This window comes from Cololabis saira, chromosome 9, assembly GCF_033807715.1.
Source record: "Cololabis saira isolate AMF1-May2022 chromosome 9, fColSai1.1, whole genome shotgun sequence".
NCBI classification, from domain to species: Eukaryota; Metazoa; Chordata; class Actinopteri; order Beloniformes; family Belonidae; genus Cololabis; species Cololabis saira.
The window spans coordinates 31110089-31123334 of record NC_084595.1 but is presented as its reverse complement, the minus strand read 5'-3'; the positions used below and the strand labels follow the sequence as shown (position 1 = coordinate 31123334).

The following is a 13246-nucleotide window of genomic DNA, read 5'->3' as shown; positions in this document are numbered from 1 at the left end:
AAAATTGAAATAAGAGAGATCCTGTTTCCACTGTGGATTGCACAGATTGTCAATATAGCTTAATAAAATAAAATAAGTTGTGCACTCACTCACCCAGATCTTCTCAGCAAGTTCTGCTGAATGGCATATTGTTTAACTTTTAAATCAATTTAAGATAAATACTAAAATGCCAAATATTCTGGCCTGTATTTTTATTATCTTTTGTCTCAATATTCCTATTGCAAACATATTCTCATTTAAAACTGGAGGAAATCCAAAGGTGTCATATGTTTATCTGGTGACATTTGTCACAGAGAAAAGCCAAGCGATCAGGCCTGGGTGCTTTGACTGGGGGGCCTGCAATCCATCATGGAGACCGGGTGGTAAATGGGTTATGTAATTCTGTTTCAGATGAATGACCATGGAAGGGAGTGTCACCCCTAACATTATTGTGATCTATACAGTATTGAAGAGAGAGGGAAAAAAGTGTGTGGGAGAAATCCTTTTGGGCCTAAAATAGAACACCCTGCCTTTGCTGATTATTTATTTTTTTATTTATTTATTTTAAGGCAAGGAATGTTTATTTGTAGAGCACATTTCAGCAACAAGGCAATTCCACATCTGTGGAGCATAAAAGCTGAATTCTGCTTTTCCATGTTTGGTTCTGATTCCGAGGACACGGAACAGACCTGAAAGGTCTGGATGGAAACAACAAGTCTCTGATGTATTTTGGTCCTAAACAATTCAGTGATTTATAAACCAACAAAAGGATTTCAAAGTTTATTATCTTAAATACAGGGAGCGAGTGTAAGGACCTCAGAACTGGAATCATGTGGTCCACCAGCTCGACACGCAGCCCCTGTAAAAAGGACAGGTGACACACTAGATCTGCGTGTTAAATGTGGGCTATTTGCCAATATAAAAGGGGCTCATGACTACACCCAGATTTCAGGCCTTATCAGTGCTTTGTAGCTGTAATAACTGAAGCTGTGGGCCGACACTTAAATGCTATTCTTCTGGTCCAAAAAAAAACTAGGTCATTTTTGTTTGTTTTTTTTAGCTGAAGTTTTTTTTATGGCACATCCACTCATTGATTTGTTCAATGCAGGTACTCAATGCTTGAATGGGCTCATCGTCACTTGGTGACATTGTAATGTAAAGTTGTGTGTCACCTGTGTACTTATGGTAACTTATCATGCTGTTATTATCTGAGCTCAAAGAAGCCTGTAGATGTTAAATAGGAGGGGTCCTAAGATAGAAACCTTGGGGAACCCCACATGTAGTTTTTTTTTAGATTCTGATTTAAAGTTAATCATTGATACAAAGTATTCTCTGTCCTTTAAGTAAGACTCAAACCATGCAGTACTGTGCCATAACGTCCAACCAAATTCTCCCGTTGCTCTAGTAATGTACCATCGCCAATGGTATCTAGATTACAACTATGACTTTCAGTATATGATTCATCTTTTGGGATGGAAATAATTCTGTATGTAGCTATATTTAGTATGCACTGGATCTCTAAAGGAGAAAATCATATCTTTTCATTTGTATACATCATTACTTTTAGAATGATCATTTCGCTGTTATCAATATATTCTATATTCTATATCTAGTGCTGTCAAGCGATTAAAAAAGTTGAGAGATGAGTTAATCAAGATCTGTCTCACCTGTCAAATCTGACAGGTAAATCACGCCTCCTTTTAACATCAGCTGATAAATGGTGGGTCACACACACCATCTTGTGATTCTGATGAAGGCAAAATATGTCAGGTATAAAAACCTAAATATTCTTGTCCGACAAAAATAATCAGCAAATTTAATTGTAAATGCATTGACAAAATTAACTTTATTAAATTATTTTTTTACATACTTCATAGAGAAGTACCTTCATATCTTGTAAAAATATTTATATATTCGCTATCATAAATAATAAAAAGGGCAACCTCTATAGAAATCCAATAAATGTACATCATTACAGTGTTTGAAAGGGAGTTGACGGTATGATGTCTTAGTCTGGTTTTGCTTGAAGCATAATTATTGAAGACTATTGAGGAAACACTAAAAGCATCCTGATGGACGAATTTACCAGCAGGTAAACTAAGCTCATACCTGGAAATCACTGAATAACTAAATGTGCACAGAGCGGCAACTGAACATGGTAAACCAGGAAATCACTGCTCCTGCCAAATATTCTGATGCTAACAGATAACACAGGACAGGAACAGCTCTGCCCCGGCAGTCAAATCCAGTCACGTATCATCATTGACATTTTCATTTTTGGATGCATGCATGTGTCTCCACACTGTCAAATGATCCTGATGAATACAGTAAGTAATGCTAACACATCCATGGCATTCCTCAAACTCTTGTTAAAACTTTCCTGTATCAGGATTAAGCAAACATGCAGGGAAAGACACCTTGACACTGTGTATAGATACACAGTGTGAAAGCGCAAAAAACATCTCAGCGCCAGTAAAGCAACATACTCATAAGAATTTTAACAACATCATAACAAAGACTTGCATGTGTGGAGGGGGAGGTGGGTTCCCAGCACAGGCTATCCAAGTGAGCACCGCCGCCTTCATGGCGCGGCTCTCCAACCTGGTGGCTGTGTTAGGAGGGGTGATCTATGCCCCAGAGCTACTCATTCACCCATTGTCCTTGATGTTATCAGCCGGCTCGGTGTAGTTCCGATACAGGTCCACAGGTGTCATGAGGGGTAGGGGAGGGTGAGCGGGAGCAGAGCGTCTTGTTTTTATTCATCCAGGGAGATTGTGACTAGACTGGCCTGCCAAATTGCTCTGTCTAGGTCAGATTGAAGTATCAACAATTGTATTTGGGTCGGACCGACTCCAGTCATTTTCCATCCACCTTAAGTCTCTCTAGTACATCTCAATAGCGACTTCAAACAGACGATTTTGTGGTCAATTCCCGCCGTCGAGCTTCTAACTTCCAACTCCAATACTTTTTATTCTTATATTATTTTGCATATCTGCACTTTTTACTTACTTGTTGTCTTTACTTTAATTGTTTTGCATTAGGCAGAGGAGCTCTACAATTCTTTTGTACATTGTATAATGACAATAAAAAGCATTCAAGTCCTATTGATTCAATTCAATTCAACTGTATCAGAACCAGACAATCCCATATGCAACATTATTAAAGTATTCTGCAGGTAATAACTTATTTGGAGCGTATCTACATTTCAGAATCTTTCATTTGGTTAAAATTCAGGATGTGCATTTATTTACAGTTGGATATAAAGTTAACCACCTCTTTACTTTTACTACTTTTTTGGAGAAAGTTAATCAATTAGTCCTACTTTATTTATTGGATGAATTCAGCTTCGATTTTTAGAGCTAGCCTACTTCAGAGAGTATATTGTTTCTTGTTATGAAGATAAAGAGGTCAGCAACAGCGAGTAATTCAGGGAATGTTCAAAATGTTTTTTCCTGCAAAAGCATTCAGAAATCCATGCTCACTGTTGATTTGATATCAGAAACATAATCCTTTGAAAACTATGCTTGCTGTGAAACAGAGGGGTTCAAAGACAGTTTTCAGACATCTGTCAATACAGAACTCTAACCCAGAAAGTTGAAAAATGTAATATTCCCATCTGTATGACAATGGTTTTGTGTGTTTACATTTCTTTTCCCTCTTTTTGCATCATAACTTTTAATACGGTGACCTTTTCATACATCATATTTCTATACCTTTAGTTTTCAACTTCTTCCTCTCTTCTTTATATATTTGCAGTCTAGATTCCTTTATATCCTATTCGTTTTTTCCTGTTATTATATGTGTACTCATATAACCTGGTTTCTTCAGTGTCTAGCCTCTTTTCTTCTCCCTCCCAATTTCATATTCTGGCCTTGTACCTGGTGACAGATGGAGTCATTGTAGCATCATTCAAGTAAATATGACTTGGACTGACAGGCCTGCTGAGTACACACTGGGCCAGTACAAGTCTCTCTCCCACTCATCCCACCCACACTATCCAACACACACACACACACAGACACACAGACACACACACACACACACACACACACACACACACACACACACACACACACACACACACACACACACACACACACACACACACACACACACACACACACACACACACACAATAAGCATGTTATGCGCAGACTTACTAAACATTCATAGCAATATATAACAAAGACCCAAAAATATATAGATTCCAACAGTAGCTAAAGTTAAAACTTTACCCCCAGTTCTCTGATAACGTAGTGAGGTATCTCAGCCTATAGGAGAGCGCCTCTCATGCGGTCGAACTACGGAAGCTCCAATGACACACAGATCAATGACAGCAGTGACAGGAGAGCCTGCCCCTCTCCCTTATATTCTCACTGCGTCAGTGCCCAGCATTCTAAGCCAGTGGCGCCAGAAGTGGGGGGGCCAGGGGGGCATTGCCCCCCCCCCACTTTTCCCTCCTTTCACATTCTTTTTAAAGCCTGAATTATGGTTCCGCGTTAAATCGATGGCATATCCTACGCCGCAGTCTCTGCGTTGGTGTAAAGCCTGAATTGTGGTTCCGCGTTAAATCGACGCAGTGCAGAGCATACGGCGTAGGGTCTGCGTTGGTGTAACGCGGAACCATAAATCAGCCTTAACATCCCTGACGTCCACAACTCCTTCGGAGCCCGGCCCTTCATCCCCAGAACCAGCGCAGCAGCAGCCAGAAGAACCCACAGTAGCAGCTCTGTGCCCCCTGAGACTGTGGAAACCACCGGCACTGAACAGAAACAGCCTAGTGCTGGCTCCGACTGCGTGGAAGATTGTTGTCGTGATTGTTGTTGTACACCGCCACACACACATGCGCGCGCACACACACACTTACACACTTTTTGGCCCCACGCACTTCTGAAATGAATCCGGCGCCCCTGTTCTAAGCATGCGTCTTCCTCGCGTACTGCAAGGAGGGGAGTGTACTAAGATACCTCACTACGTTATCAGAGAACCGGGGTTACGTAAGTAACCTAACGTTCTCTTTCTAACTCCGTTCGGTATCTCAGCCTATAGGAGATATAGACAACTCCCTGATTGCAACATGCTCCCCGAAGCCGGCACTCTGACCCCAACAGACAAAGAACAGACGAGGTGTAGATCAGACAGCGCCCACCTGGAGGACTGAATGGGCCAGAGAGGGCGCTGTAACATCCAATCTATAAAACCTGACAAATGTGTGAGGCAAAGCCCAGCTTGCAGCCTTACAAATGTCCTTGACAGAGACCCCTTTAAACAGGGCCCATGAAGTGGCCATGCCCCGGGTGGAGTGGGCCCATTGGAGCGTGTAAGCCCCTGCACTCATACGCCAATCTGATAGCATCCAATATCCAGTGAGACAACCGTTGCTGCGAAATGGGTTTCCCTTTGTGGGATAAAGCCCAGGACACAAACAGCTGGTCAGCTGTCCTGAAACCCCTTGTCCTCTCCACGTACATGCGTAAAGCGCACCGGGCACAGAGAGTTCAGCCTCTTTTCCTCGGCAGAGGAGAAAGGTGGAGGATGAAAAGCTATCAGTTCGATAGGGGCACAGTGATAAGACGGACGTGTCACTTTCAGCAGGAATGAAGGGTTAGGAATAAGGGATACCTTATTAAAACCCGGTGCAAACTGCAGGCAGGAAGGGTGAACAGAGAGAGCCCGCATCTCACCCACCCGTTTGGCTGAAGACAAGAGAGAGGTCCCAGGATGGGACAAGGGTCCTGGGGACCAGGAGCCTTCGGCGTGCGCCCTCCATAAAGCGGCACACCAGCGGGTGCTAACCGACAGTATGTCTCCCAAAGCTGACGTGGCAGGCAGAAATGGCGGCCAATGGCGACCTTGATGGTGCGTAACGGAAGTGGCCACGGCTTGGCCGAGAGGATTTGGATTATCTCTGCCAGACAGTGCTTCCCTGGCCAGCGCGGAGCGACTATAATCACCGAGAGGTGATGCTCCCTCGCTCTCGCTAGAGTGGGAGATATCAGGCTGAGAGGTGGAAATGCGTAAAGCAGAGAGAAGAACAGAGGATACTGAGCGTTTGTTCGCGATGTGAAGAGATCTACGGCGGCCTGGCCGTATCTCTCCCAAATTTGTGAGACAAATTGAGGACCCACTCGCGATTGAGGACCCACTCGCCATACATGGGATTTCCTCTCGAGAGGAGATCCGCCCCTGTGTTCAACCTGCTCGGGACGTGCGTCGCGTGCAGAGACAGCAAATGCTCACTGCTCCAAGTCAACAAGGCGTGAGCCAGCTTGTGCAGCCGCAGGGACCGGGTCCCTCCCTGGTGGTTTATATAAGTCACCGTCGTGGAATTGTCGCTCCTTACCAGAACATGGCAGCCCTGGAGGAAGGGCAGAAAATGTTTCAGCGCCAGAAACACCGCCAGCAGCTCCAAATAATTTATGTGGGCGCCGCGCAGCTGTGACGGCCACATTTCATTCACCGATCTGCCCTCGTGAACAGATCCCCAGCCGGTCAGGCTGGCATCGGATGTGATCACTTTCCTCTGTGACACATACCCGAGCGGGGCTCCCTGGCTAAAGAGGGCCGGGTCCCGCCATTGGCTCAGAGCTGCGAGGCAAGCTGCCGTCACCGTAACCAGGCGGGAGCGGTGACGTCGGGGGCATAAACGTAGCGAGGCCACCCATCGCTGGAAATCTCTCATTTTCAAAAGGCCTATCGGGACCACTGCCAGCAGCGAAGCCATCAAGCCCAGAAGGCTGAGACACCCCCTGAACTGCACCGTGCGTCCCTCGCTGAAGCGAGACAGACACTGATGGAATTTCTCCCTACGCCTGTCTGTCAGAGTGGCTCTGAAAGAGACAGAGCCTATGGAAATTCCCAGATATTCTATGCGCCCGGTTGGTTGGCATTAGACAGCTCTTTGCATAGTTTATTCTGAAACCCAAGCCCGTGAGGTGGGTTATCAGAGTAGCTGAATCTCGGGCCGACAGGACGTCCGTGTCCGAACAGAGGAGGTAATCGTCTATATACAAGTGAATCCTCAGCCCCGAATCCCTCAGAGGATTCAGAGCAGCCTCCACGCACTTGGTGAACACCCTCGGAGCTAGTGACAGCCCAAATGGAAGTGTCACGTACTCGTAGGCCGTGCCCTGATAGGCGAACCTAAAAAATTTCCTGTGCGCTGGGGGCATATGGATGTGGAAGTACGTGTCCTTCAGGTCGATTGAAGTAAACCAATCGCTTGAGCGTATGGCTCGAGACAACACTGGGAGAGTGAGCATTCTGAACGAGTATTTTTTCTCAAATAAGAGTTCAGAACCCGCAGATCCAGGATGGGCCTCAGCCCTCCGCCTCTCTTCGGGACCCTGAAGTACCTGGAGTAGAAGCCCCCTCGCTCAGTAGAGAGGATATTTCCTCCTCCAACACTCGAGCAGCGTCCCCGTTTGCAACAGAAATCAACACACCGTTGAATTTCGGTGGTCGGGAGGCGAACTGCAGCCTGTAGCACCTCATCACTGTTTTCAGCACCCAGGTCTGTTGAACAGTGACCTCCTGCCATCTCTGCGCTCGGCTGGCGAGCGGAGTAATGGCGCCCTCTACTGGGGGCGAGGGGAATCGTGACAATGGGAGGGACCCCCGAGTCAGGCTTAATTGAAGCAGTGAGGAGCCCCCTCCTTCCAGGCCAGAACTGGGCTGGAGGGGGGGTGAAACAGGGAGCACCGGGACTGGACTGCACCGGGCCTGGACTGCCCTAAGGAGGATGGCGTCATCCTCATCCTTGTCAAGATCCGAGATGTAAGAGTCACATGCCGCCGGGCAAGAGCGGGATGAAGGCTCGGGGGTTTTCCCGGCACTCGTTCCCGAGGCTGTCGCCATGAGACCGGGGAAAAAGGCCGCCTCCACGGGGCTGCTGGCGGTGAACGTGTCGGGAGGGGGTTAGCAGGTGTAAGCTGCTAGAACCGACGGGATGAGCTCGCCTCGACGCGTTAGCTTATCCCCTCAACAGACTGGCTAGTAGGGGGTAAAGGCTACTAGCCGGTCTTAAATTCAGGTTAGCAGGTGTAAGCTGCAAGACCAACGGGGATGAGCTCACCTCGACGAGTTAGCTATCCCCGACAGACGGGCTAGTAGAGCGTAAGGGCTACTAGCTGGTCTTAAACACGAGTTAGCAGGTGTAAGCTGCGGGCACCGGGGAAAAAGCTTCACCCGGGCTAAAAATAGCAGACTGACAGGCCGACTTACCAGTCTGAAATCACGTAATGACACGCAATACTCCACAGCGAATGCCGACGGCAGAGCCGAAGTCCTGCGCTCGGCGACGAAGTCCGGCGCTCGTCTGAGAGCTGCAGCAAGAGATAGATTCTGGAGCATCACAGCAACCGGAGCATCACTGTGAGCAGGACGCTGCGGGGGAAAAAACAACAGTGTTAGGTGGTAAACTAGAAAGTCCATCCTTTGAAGCGACAGGGGGTCTCAGAGTAGGACGTCCACGACGGGGGACTTGGGCCGGGACCACAGCTTCATCCGCTACCGTGTGTGCAGGTTTCAGCCTATCTAGTGCAATAAGCTCTTTGCGGCCACCTAGGTCTAGCAAAAATACCTAAGTGCCCCTCTCGAGGACTCTAAAGGGACCATCGTATGGTTTTTGTAGAGGAGAACGGTGAGCATCATGCCGCACGAAGACAAATCGAGCCGACTTGAGCTCCGATGGGATGAATGCTCGCGTAAAATAGTGATGAATGGGCCCCGGGGTCAAAAAACTATTTGATGCGAAGGAACTGCTTGCTGAGTGAGTTTGCGGATCCAAACTTTTAGGCAAAAATTTTCCTGGCACACGAAGCGGCTGACCGAACACGAGCTCAGCAGGCGACGGATTCAAATCCTCCTTCAGGGCCGTGCGCAAACCGAGCATGACCCACGATAAGCAGTCCACCCAGTTACCATCAGAGAGCGCAGCACGCAGCGCTGCTTTGAGGGACCTGTGAAAACATTCACAAAGGCCATTAGCTTGTGGGTGGTATGCTGTGGTATGGTGTACCTGCACTCCCAAAGCTCCTGCCAACGAGTCCGATGACACCACCCACGACTCTGTATGTCATACCATTCAAAAGTTATGGCAGAAAATAGGATCTATCAAATATCGACCAATCAGAAGAAGGGGCAGGGCTAACTCATGCCAATGAAGGTCAAGTACTCAAAACCGAGTCTGATGACACCACCCACGACTCTCTATGTCAAACCATTCAAAAGTTATGGCAGAAAGTAGGAATTATCAAATATGGACCAATCAGATGAAGGGGGGGCGTGCTTTTTGGCATCGCCACGGTAACGCTGATGACTGAGAAAAGTAATGCCCATCGTCGCAGGATCGAGACGCACATTTTGATGTATAACACACCTGGGTGCACGTTACGGTTCGGGCCGCATTAACAGCTGAAGAAATGGCATAAATTGCGCCAAAATTACACGATTCATTCAAAATGGCCGACTTCCTGTTCGGTTTTCGGCCATGGTGACAAGAGACTTTTCTTTAAGTTGCGACATGCTACAGGTGTGTACCGATTTTCGTGCATGTACGTCAAACCGTATTGTGGGGCTTGAGGCAAGAAGTTTTCTAGGGGGTGCTGTTGAGCCATTAGGCCACGCCCATTAATGCAAACCATTTAATATAAAATTTTTCGCCAGGCCTAGCTTGCATGCAAAATTTGGTGACTTTTGGGGCACGTTTAGGGGGGCAAAAAGGTTCTCATTTCGTCGGAAGAAGGAAAAAAAAAACGAGAAAAAAAAAAAGAGAAAAATTCCTACAGATACAATAGGGCCTTCACACGGTCAGTGCTCGGGCCTTAATAATAATTAAAAAAAACACTATAGATACAATAGGGTCCTCACACCCTTGTGCTTGGGCCCTAATAAACAGCGTAATTTAAGCTGGGTCCTCGCACCCTCGTGCTCAGGCCTTAATAAAAAAAGTAATTTTACTATTATGCATTTGCATTTTCCTCCCATGCCTTTGGTTTTCTCCATCTTCCTCCAGCAGTCTAAAATTATGTATGTTAGTTTGGTTGGTGATTCTGAATTGACTGTAGGAGTGAGTTTGAGTATGTATGATTGTCTCTGTGTGGCCCTGTGGTGTACTGACAAACCTGTCTAGGATCACCCAGTGACAATTAGGCTTCATCTCCCATGGGGCTTTTGAACAGGATGAAGTGGCTATAGAAAAATTAATGTATGAAGGAATGGTGCTCAGAACATATCAGCAAACTAAGATTAACTGCTAAAAATGATTTACCAAAAACATTCAGTTGTAACCAGAGGATTGATTGAATACCCAATGGCTATTTGTCCCGGTTTGAAATACTGTTTTTAAATTCTTTCTGAGTAAATTTCAGGTTCCTGTAGCTGATGTTGTAAAATACTTAATGTACACTACCGAAAGGAAATACAGTGCATCAGAACATAAATAACATGCAAATTTAACCACCAAATTTAATGAGGATTCATCATGCAAGACTGATAGCCACTCTAGAGAGCAGTGTGCATGTGCATGAACCACACAAAGATGGTGACAGACACACACGCAAAAGGTGCAGATGATACAGCGGCTATAAATGTGTCATCCGGCACAAAATACTTCTCATACAATGAGGCGTGTCTAGATGAGGTTTGCCAAAGGTTCTTCTCCACTGACTACAAAATGAACTGTGCATTCACAGCATAAAATGAAATTCATACCAAGCTTACAGGAATAATATCACTTAAGTTATCAAGACTTGTTACACATATGAAGTCTATACATCAGGACACCTCGTTAATGTGTCACAGGCATGAGCTATAACAGTGCTATGGACATGACAGAGGCCATAAACCTGTCCGCTAGTATGGGCAGTATCTCATAAAGTGTACTAGCCACTTATGCCTGGCTGCTGTGATAGTAACATATGTCAGTGCAGCTGTACCACAAAGTGTCAAATGTACTTGTACTATAAACTCAACGCATGCTTTGAAAAGTTTAAGAATCAAGTGGAGATTGGTATTTCTACAGCAAGTCTTTGTTTTCAGTTGCAGCTAATATTCAAATGCAACCACCAAAAGCAAGTTGATCTTTCATTCAAATTAAACTATTTAAATTCCCTGCAGCAATCGTGTTACTCTGGTTTCTCCGTCCTCGCCTTCTCCTTTGCCATCTCCCCCTCCCCCTGCCCAAGTGGGATTGGGTGAGCGGCGGGGTGGTGGTGCACCCATCACTGTCTTGTCTTTTTTGATGGTCTTTCACGTCCCGCCATCGGTAATCTTAGTCCTTTGGCCAGTCTTTGGCAGAATTTTATTTCTCTTTCTTTTATAGGGATCAATCAAATATGGCTAAACTGTCAAGAGGGCTGGTGAAGGAAACACACTCTCACACATAGCCATAAACACACAACAAGAAGAAGAAAAAAACAAAAACCTCTGTTGCAAGTTAAAATGCATATATGTATGTGTATATATATATATATATATATATATATATATATATATATATATATATATATATATATATATATATATATATATACATATATATATATATATATATATACACATACATACAGACAGTATAGACCAAAAGTTTGGAAACACCTTCACATTCAAAGAGTTGTCTTTATTTTCATGACCTATGAAAATTGTAGATTCACACTGAAGGCATCAAAACTATGAATTAACACATGTGGAATTATATACTTAACAAAAAAGTATGAAACAACTGAAAATATGTTGTATATTCTAGGTTCTTCAAAGTAGCCACCTTTTGCTTTGATTACTGCTTCGCACACTCTTGGCATTCTCTTGATGAGCTACAAGAGGTAGTCACCTGAAAAGGTCTTGAAGGAGTTCCCAGAGATGCTTAGCACTTGTTGGCCCTTTGCCTTCAATCTGCGGTCCAGCTCACCCCAAACCATCTCGATTGGGTTCAGGTCCGGTGACTGTGGAGGCCTCATTTATAAAGATTGCGTCCACACAAAACAGGGCTTGAAAGATGCGCACGCCACCTTCTACGCAAAGTTTGGGATTTGAAAAAAAAAAAACTTAACGGGAAAATGTGCGTATCTCTATGCAAACTTTGATCCTAGTGCACAAACATTTTGAAGATATGGGGAACTGGCGACGCAGACGGTGAGGTGGTGAAATGAAGCCAGATTGCTGTCATACTTTTAATGTCATCACATATCAGACTTATAGATCCATGTACACCCAAGCCGGCAGTGTTAAAGATCTATGTGTTCCGTAAGTTAGCAATTATGCCTGTATTTGTAGTAGACAGACCGACCCGCCGGAATCGCGGCATCCTGGTGCATATACACGTGCTGCCACTCACTCGCTTTCTTTTTGTTAGTGATGCCACTAATATGACCACCAAATAATGTCGTTTTCCTGGCCTCCACCTCATCCACAAGCATCTCGATCTCGGTCTCCGTGAAATTTAGTGGCACGGTGGCCTGGCTCGACACGTCTTTCATCCTGACGCACAGCAGTGTAGGAAATAGGCTGCAGGCAAGGCGCTCCGTCATGAAGTACTTTGCATTGACCATTCATGGTAGAAAGTGGGCGTGTAGAGGGCGGGATGTGAGGCGAATTCACCTGCGCAACCTTCCAGGTGGACTGTGATTTATAAAGAGAACTCTTTTATAAATGAGGCCTCTGGTCTCTAATCTAAGCTGCTGTTAACCTGCAATTTTTGAGGTTGGTGACTCGGATGAACTTGTCCTCTGCAGCAGAGGTGACTCTTGGTGTTCCTTTCATGGTGCGGTCCAGTTTCTTTGCTTGATGGTTTTTGCGACTGCACTTAGGGACACTTTCAAAGTTTCCCCAATTTTTCAGATTGATTGACCTTCATTTCTTAAAGTAATGATGGCCACTCGTTTGTGTATCCACCTGACTTCTGCACAACCCAACTGATGGTCCCAACCCCATTTATAAGGCAAGAAATGCCACTTATTAAAGCTGACAGGACACACCTGTGAAGTGAAAACCATTACAGGTGACTACTCTTGAAGCTCATCAAGAGAATGCAGTGTGTGCGGAAAGCAGTAATCACAGCAAAAGGTGGCTACTTTGAAGAAACTAGAATATAAGGCGTATTTTCAGTTGTTTTACACTTTTGGGTACATATTTTCATATGTGTTAATTCATAGTTTTCTACAATGTCAATAGTCATGAAAAGAAACTAATTGAATGAGAATGAATATATATATACATACATACATACATACATACATACATACATACATACATACATACATACATACAT

The 13246-nt window shown here is 45.1% G+C and overlaps 1 pseudogene; it reads right to left on the bottom strand.

Moving 5' to 3' along the window:
- Positions 1-5412: 5412 nt before the first annotated feature.
- LOC133451270 (uncharacterized) lies at positions 5413-11202 on the bottom strand (annotated as a pseudogene).
- Between the last annotated feature and the right edge of the window lie 2044 nt (positions 11203-13246).